The sequence below is a fragment of the Bubalus bubalis genome, chromosome 1 (genome assembly GCF_019923935.1).
Source record: "Bubalus bubalis isolate 160015118507 breed Murrah chromosome 1, NDDB_SH_1, whole genome shotgun sequence".
NCBI classification, from domain to species: domain Eukaryota; kingdom Metazoa; phylum Chordata; class Mammalia; order Artiodactyla; family Bovidae; genus Bubalus; species Bubalus bubalis.
In genome coordinates, this window is record NC_059157.1 from 138235128 (window position 1) to 138241662 (window position 6535).

The 6535-nt window shown below is 39.5% G+C and overlaps 1 long non-coding RNA gene across 1 annotated transcript; it reads left to right on the top strand.

Annotated features, from left to right (window-relative positions):
- The first annotated feature begins 3099 nt into the window (after window positions 1-3099).
- Window positions 3100-5784, top strand: LOC123334403. The gene is made up of 2 exons (XR_006552183.2): window positions 3100-3234; window positions 4253-5784. It is a non-coding gene; the product is annotated as an uncharacterized LOC123334403 (long non-coding RNA).
- The last annotated feature ends 751 nt before the right edge of the window (window positions 5785-6535 follow it).

The following is a 6535-nucleotide window of genomic DNA, read 5'->3' on the forward strand; positions in this document are numbered from 1 at the left end:
AAATCAATATTATGTAGGAAATTCTGACAGTCCAGTGTGTACTTCCACCTCAGGCTGCAAGGGTTCAATCCCTGTTTGGGGAACTAAGATCCCACATGCAGCAAGATGTGGCCAAAAAAAAAAAAGTCAATCTTTTATGTAATGGAACACCAATAAAAATGATGAATTCTGATGCTTGGGTAAGTCTTCTTGGTGGCAATGCTCCCTGAGTACTGCCACAGGTTGATGCTGGGAAAGTAATGCATCCCGACCCCATGGGGAGCAGACCAAGGAAGCTCACATTTAGAACCTCCTCGACAGTAAGTTTTATGAGTTGTTTCAGTGAGTTATTGAAACCGATGATGACTTTGGGACACCGCTCTCCCCACCCTACCACACACTGCCAAACTTGCAGTTGGTATAAAAATTGAGGCCAGTTTTGGGGACTGTGCCTTCTAATTTTAAGGTTGCCTGAAACCTCTTACATTAGTTAGTGTTGGTCACTCAGTAGTATCCAACCCTTTATGACCCCATGAACTGCAGCCCTCCAGGCTCCACTGACCATGGAATTCTCCAAGCAAGAACACTGGCGTGCGTAGCTGTTCCCTTCTCCAGGGGATCTTCCCAACCCAGGGATTGAACCTGGGTCTCCCACATTGTTAAAGCAGATTCTTTACCATCTGAACTACCAAGGAAGTCCCACTTCTTACACATAGGAGTTAAAAGTAGAGGCTTTGAAGTCAGACTTGAATATAAATCCTAGTTCGGTTGCTTTTCAATCTGTGTTACCTCTCAAAGTTTTACTTCCTTCATCAGAAGCAGATGCTTTGGTGCTCTGTATCATCTCCCTTGGCTTACCTTGGGTTTAGCTGAAGCTGTGCTTAATAGTTCATGTGAGCTCAGACTCACTTTGCGCTGGTGGTAGATCAACTCTGGTGTAGGCTGTGTATCTCCCTGGGCTGTAGGAAGCTCTCAATCAAAACAAACATGGCCCAGGGGGGCCATGGCCAAAGGGGGACAGCAGCTGTAGTAAATGCCTCAAACTCTCACCATTTGGATGGCCATTTCCTGGAGGCCTCCTGTCCGTTTCTCAGATATTCCTGCTCCTGTTGCCAACAGCGGCAGTCATAGCAATTCATCTTATATTGGCTTTTCCTCCCTTCCTTACTTCTGCTTTTCTTACCTAAGACCTTTCTCATGCTCTAGTTTAGAACCTAAACTAGGACACTATCACACTCTTACTATGAAGATTAAATGAGATAACATGTTTATTTAAAAGAGAATTAGTGCTTTGTATATAAAGGCTGCTATTAGAACATGACATAAAACAAGCAGTATTTAAATGGCTGGAGAGAAGGGGATTCATTTGAGAGATTTGGGGAATTCATCTGAGAGATTTAAAAGATATTGGATGGGTATAATATATGCTTAAATATGCTAAGAGATAGTGTGAAATCTGAGATGACTTTGACATTCATCAAGGAAGAGACTATGAGAGAGAGGCAGGTTTAGTGGTGGGAAACATTGAATTTAATATTTGACATATGAAGTTTGATATTCTTGTGAATAGACAAGTATGACTGTTCATCATGATGTTCTTTCTACATCTCCACAACTAGAAAGACAGACAGTCTAAAAACCAAGTTACCACTGATCCTAAGTAACTCTCAAAATCATCAGATGTGTATAGAACAGATTACAAACCAGACGTGTGGCCATTCACATAAATGACTTTTGTTTGATCTGCATAGTGCTTCCCCATGTTTTGGTACCTTTTGTTGTTTGTTTTATTTATTTTTGAATCATTTTCTAAGTGATTTTATATGAAAATCAAGATTTTTATTTTTTCTTAAAAACAAAATCAACTTAACAACACTAACCCTGCATTTTTGAATGGTAACACTCAGGTGGGCCTGAACAGCCTGTCACTTGTAGAATATGACATGCTTTCTTCAGCTGACCACATATCAAACCATCTGCCTTTTAGATCAAGGGTGAATTGCTATTCACAATGCAGGCGATTTTTAGTTGTTCTTATAACAGAAGCACATCATTCATTTTTGTTATGTGTTTGCTTCCTTGTAGGCATTTGTGATCAAAACCTGTGCAGAATAGGACAGTAGGGGATATTAAAGGGCAGGTGCTTTGAAAAAAGGTGAAAGAGAGGATCTTGTGCTGAGTTGAATAGTTTTCCATCAAAATTCATGTTCACTGGGAACCCAGGAACGTGACCATATTTGGAAATAGGTTGTTTGCAGATGTAAGCAAGTTAAGATGAGGTAATTCTGAATTAGAGTGGACCCTAGATTCAATATAACTCAAATCCATGTAAGAGGGCACACACACAGAACACTATGTGGCAACAGAGGCAGAAACTGGAATGATGCGTCTACAAGCCAAGGAGCATCAAGGACTGCCAGCAGCAACCAGAAGTTAGGCAGAGGCAAGGAAGAATCCTCCCTTAGAGAGGGTATGGCCCTCCCATCCTTAATTTTGGAACTCTAGCCTCCAGAAATTTGAAAGGAAAAGTTTCTTTTTGTTTAAGCCACATATTTTGTGGTACTTTATTATAGCAGCCCTGTTATATAGCCCTGTTATAGCAGCAGGTTTTATAAGGATAAGATGAAGAAAAGAGGAAAACAACAGAAAAGCTGGTTCAAGGAAAAGAGCATCATTATTATGATCAAATGCTGCAAAGTGGTCAAATAAAATAAGGACTGAGATGGTGCAAATGACAAGTAAGAGTTTAGTGATGAGCCTGGGAGGAGCCCTTTCAAGCGAGTGATGGGAGTGAGTGGAAACCAGAGGGAAGTGGGCAAAGGAATGAATGTGAATTCAAAATACACATGTATACCTGTGGCTGATTCGTTTTGATGTTTGGCAAAACTAATACAGTGTTTCAGGTTTAAAAATAAAATAAAATTAAAAAACAAAACAAAAAAAAACAAAAGACAATGCCAGTGAGTAGATTCAAGAAGCCTCTCTTGGAAGGAGATGAGAGCAACAGGATAATAGAGGCTTATCGCACTTAGGGAGCAAAGATAATTTTTTTTTAAGATAGATACTGTGCATATCTGTAGTGATCAATTGCTGATGTGCCTACTGATCCACTCAGCACCCTGCTCCAGCTGTTCTATTAGGAAGTCAACATGGATGAATCACACTGGCGGGCTCTGGTGCACTCTGACTGCTGGTGAGTTTGCTCAGTGGGAGATACCAGCAAAAACAGAAGCAGTGTCCAAAAGTGAGATCAAGGTATTTATTGCCCTGCCTTCATCCCTTCAGGGGTCATGGGTTAGCATGGTTAAATTATCCACAGCTTCTGTCTGGTGGTACTCTTCCATAGCAATGGTTCTCTCCCAGCCTTCTGATAAACGCTCCCTCCTCTTGCCCCTTGGAAATGGCTCTTCCCCTGATTCCTCCTCACCTTCCCTCATAGGCACTCCTCCTTGTCAATCTTCTCAAACAATTAAATCCATTTCCCTGCCTGCTGTTTGCTGGACATGGATTAACACATAAAGGAACCTTCTCCCAGGGGCCCAAGGCACACAGCTTTGCCTTCTTGCACAAGTCCTTTTCTTTCCTAGAAAGCATTTTGATGACAAATCCCAAGATATTTAGAAAACTGTTCTTAAATTAATGGCTTACAAGGAGGAATTTCCTCCCTATTTTCTGTTATTGTCATTATTCTATTTTCTGACCCTTCTTATAGTTCCCTCTCTTCCATTCTGGTTCTCTCCACTGTCAGAGAAAGTAAAGACCTCCACCGGTTTTAAGGCATGACAGTTATGTGCAGGCCTCTTTATTTGAGGGGAACAGAACACATCACCTGCAGATAATGGTGAACTATGTGCACAGAAATGAGGCTTATTATTTAGAGTGTATGTGTATGTGCATGCATGCAAGCACATGTATATAAAACAGTATTTATTGTCATCCTAGAAGTGCCCAGGAGGAAGAGAAATTTGATTTGATGTGGTTGAGATGTCAGGTTTTGGGGCTGTAGTCCATGCTCTGCTAATGAACTGCACATGACCAATGATAATTCCCAGTTTGGAGTTTTCTTCCCTGTCTCTTGCTTCTGAGTTCCTTTCTCACATCCTCCTCAAGGGACTTAAATTTTTTTCCTTCCTTCTCACATTCTGCATCTGCTGCCCCTCAAACGGTGTTTTCTCTAAAGCATGAAACAATGCTTAACTGTCTGTTATTTAAACAAACAAACACATAAACAAACAAAACTCAAAAGATCATAACTTCTGTACCTGCTTTACAGGAATGTTATGGGGAGCATGAAACCGACTTGGGTGTAAACTCCATGCAAGCAGCGATTACATCTACCTTAATCTGTGCTGCATCTCCAAGACCTCGCCTGTTACCTGGATAATGACAGAAAATAAACTGACCAATGAACAATTATGAAATGGATACATAAAACAAAATAATACATGTGCTTTGAAAGTGGTGTAAGATATAAATATAAAAGCATATATCCTAATTCATTTTTGAGTAAACTTTGATGAACTATAATGCACAAGCAGAAACATGCACACACCATAGCACAGCTCAATACCTTTTATAAAGGACTTTTATAAAGTACTCACAATGCAGAGCCAGGACCAAGGTCAAGAACCAGAATATTAGCGACACCAGGCACCCCAGCATTCCCCACCTTGTTCCCTTCCGGTCCCTACAAACTTCCTCACAGGAAGCTCTCCTGTATCCAGTTTTCCTGATGCAACATTTTGCTTGGCAATTTTAACCCGTATTGTTCTGTGACATTAACCCATTCTTATGGATACACAATATTCCATTGTAGGATATGTGGCAGGAGGGGAAAGGGATAAGGCACAACCCTTAAAGAATGACACAGCCAGTTGAGAAAAACTTAGGACAGAAACTGGTTAGAACCGATTAGATCGAAGATGGTGGAAAGCTCAACTCCCTGTAGACCTTGGGCCTCGTTATGCACTTATTGTAATATATTACCATATGCTAAGTGATACGCCCACAGGCGCCATGACAGTTCAGCGGCAGACCATAAAAGGCCAAAGAGCGCCTCGACTGCTCTCACCTGAGGCAGCAGATTGCATTCTGCCTATTGATGCATCTCTCTCAATAAACCTGTTTTCACTTCACCACTGCTGGCTTTTGAATTCTTTCCTGCTGCTGCTGCTGCTAAGTCGCTTCAGTCCTGTCCGACTCTGCGACCCCATAGACGGCAGCCCACCAGGCTCTGCCATCCCTGGGATTCTCCAGGCAAGAACACTGGAGTGGGTTGCCATTTCCTTCTTCAATGCATGAAAGTGAAAAGGGCGCCTTCTCCTGGAATTCTTTCCTACAAGAAGCCGACAAATCTTACTTGGTGGGTCATTCCAGGAGCTTGCTAAGATGTGGGACATGACCATCCTCTGGCACCGGGTTTTCCTGCAACCAATATACTAAAATTTAGGAATCAGTCCTACTTTCGATAGACATTACCTTTATCGCCAGGCTTCGGCTGCTGTGAATAGTGCTTCTCTGAACATTGTCCTATGTGTCTTAGGTTGGATTATATCCGGTAGTAGAATTGCTGGGTTATATAGTTTTTTTTTTTTAAGGCTATGTATTAAAATGTCTCATGTAAACACTCCTAAAATACCTAATAAGTAATAGAAACTCAAATTTACTCAAGTAAAAAGGATTTTATTGCAAGCTACACAAATTCCACCAAATTAAAAAAAAATGGAAAATTACCAAAAGCAGACATATGAATTCATAAAGCACAGCATTTGTGTTTAAACCACTCTACATATTTTAATAGATCCAGAAGCACTTAAAATTTTATAACCCAGAAGGATGCTCATGAGGAGGCCACTCAGTCATCAAGAGCAGATTAAATTGTCAGGATAATGTACTATATTTTAGGAAAATTTTTATTAAAAAATTAAAATATAATTTGAATCTTAATAAGAAAAATATTTAGCAATGTGGGAATATCTTCCACCCCAAACTTGCTTTACTTAGGAGTCTAAATAGCTGCTATTTATTGAAAGGGAAAAAAGTACACTTTTTGTATGGTGAGGAAAAATATAATGGGGAAAACTTAAATTTACTTTCAGCATATTTTAAATAAGGTATATTTTCTATACTTTAAAAACACATTTTATAAGAACATATGCACAGTAACCATTTAATAAATATATTATTTATAAATTATTTACTTTTCTTACATATAATATACATGTAATAAAGTAAAAATAGAAGGATTTTCATTAAAATTTGTTGATTAAATATCTATATAGTGCATATAATATGCATCATGTAAATTTTATATTCATGTACCTACATTATTAAAAGTTCTATTGGCCACACAGTTCCTCACAGGTGATGAATTTGTGTTGGAATCTTTATTCTGATTTCCACAGTGATATTCTACCTACATCATTAGGGAGGTAATTGCTGTTTTCTCTAGGTTCTTATAAAGATGACCTCGTGCTTTGTTATTCAACCTTCACTGAAATGTGTCATGAAGTGCAAGAGAGAACAGGACTATTATATTATTAGATAAGCATACCTG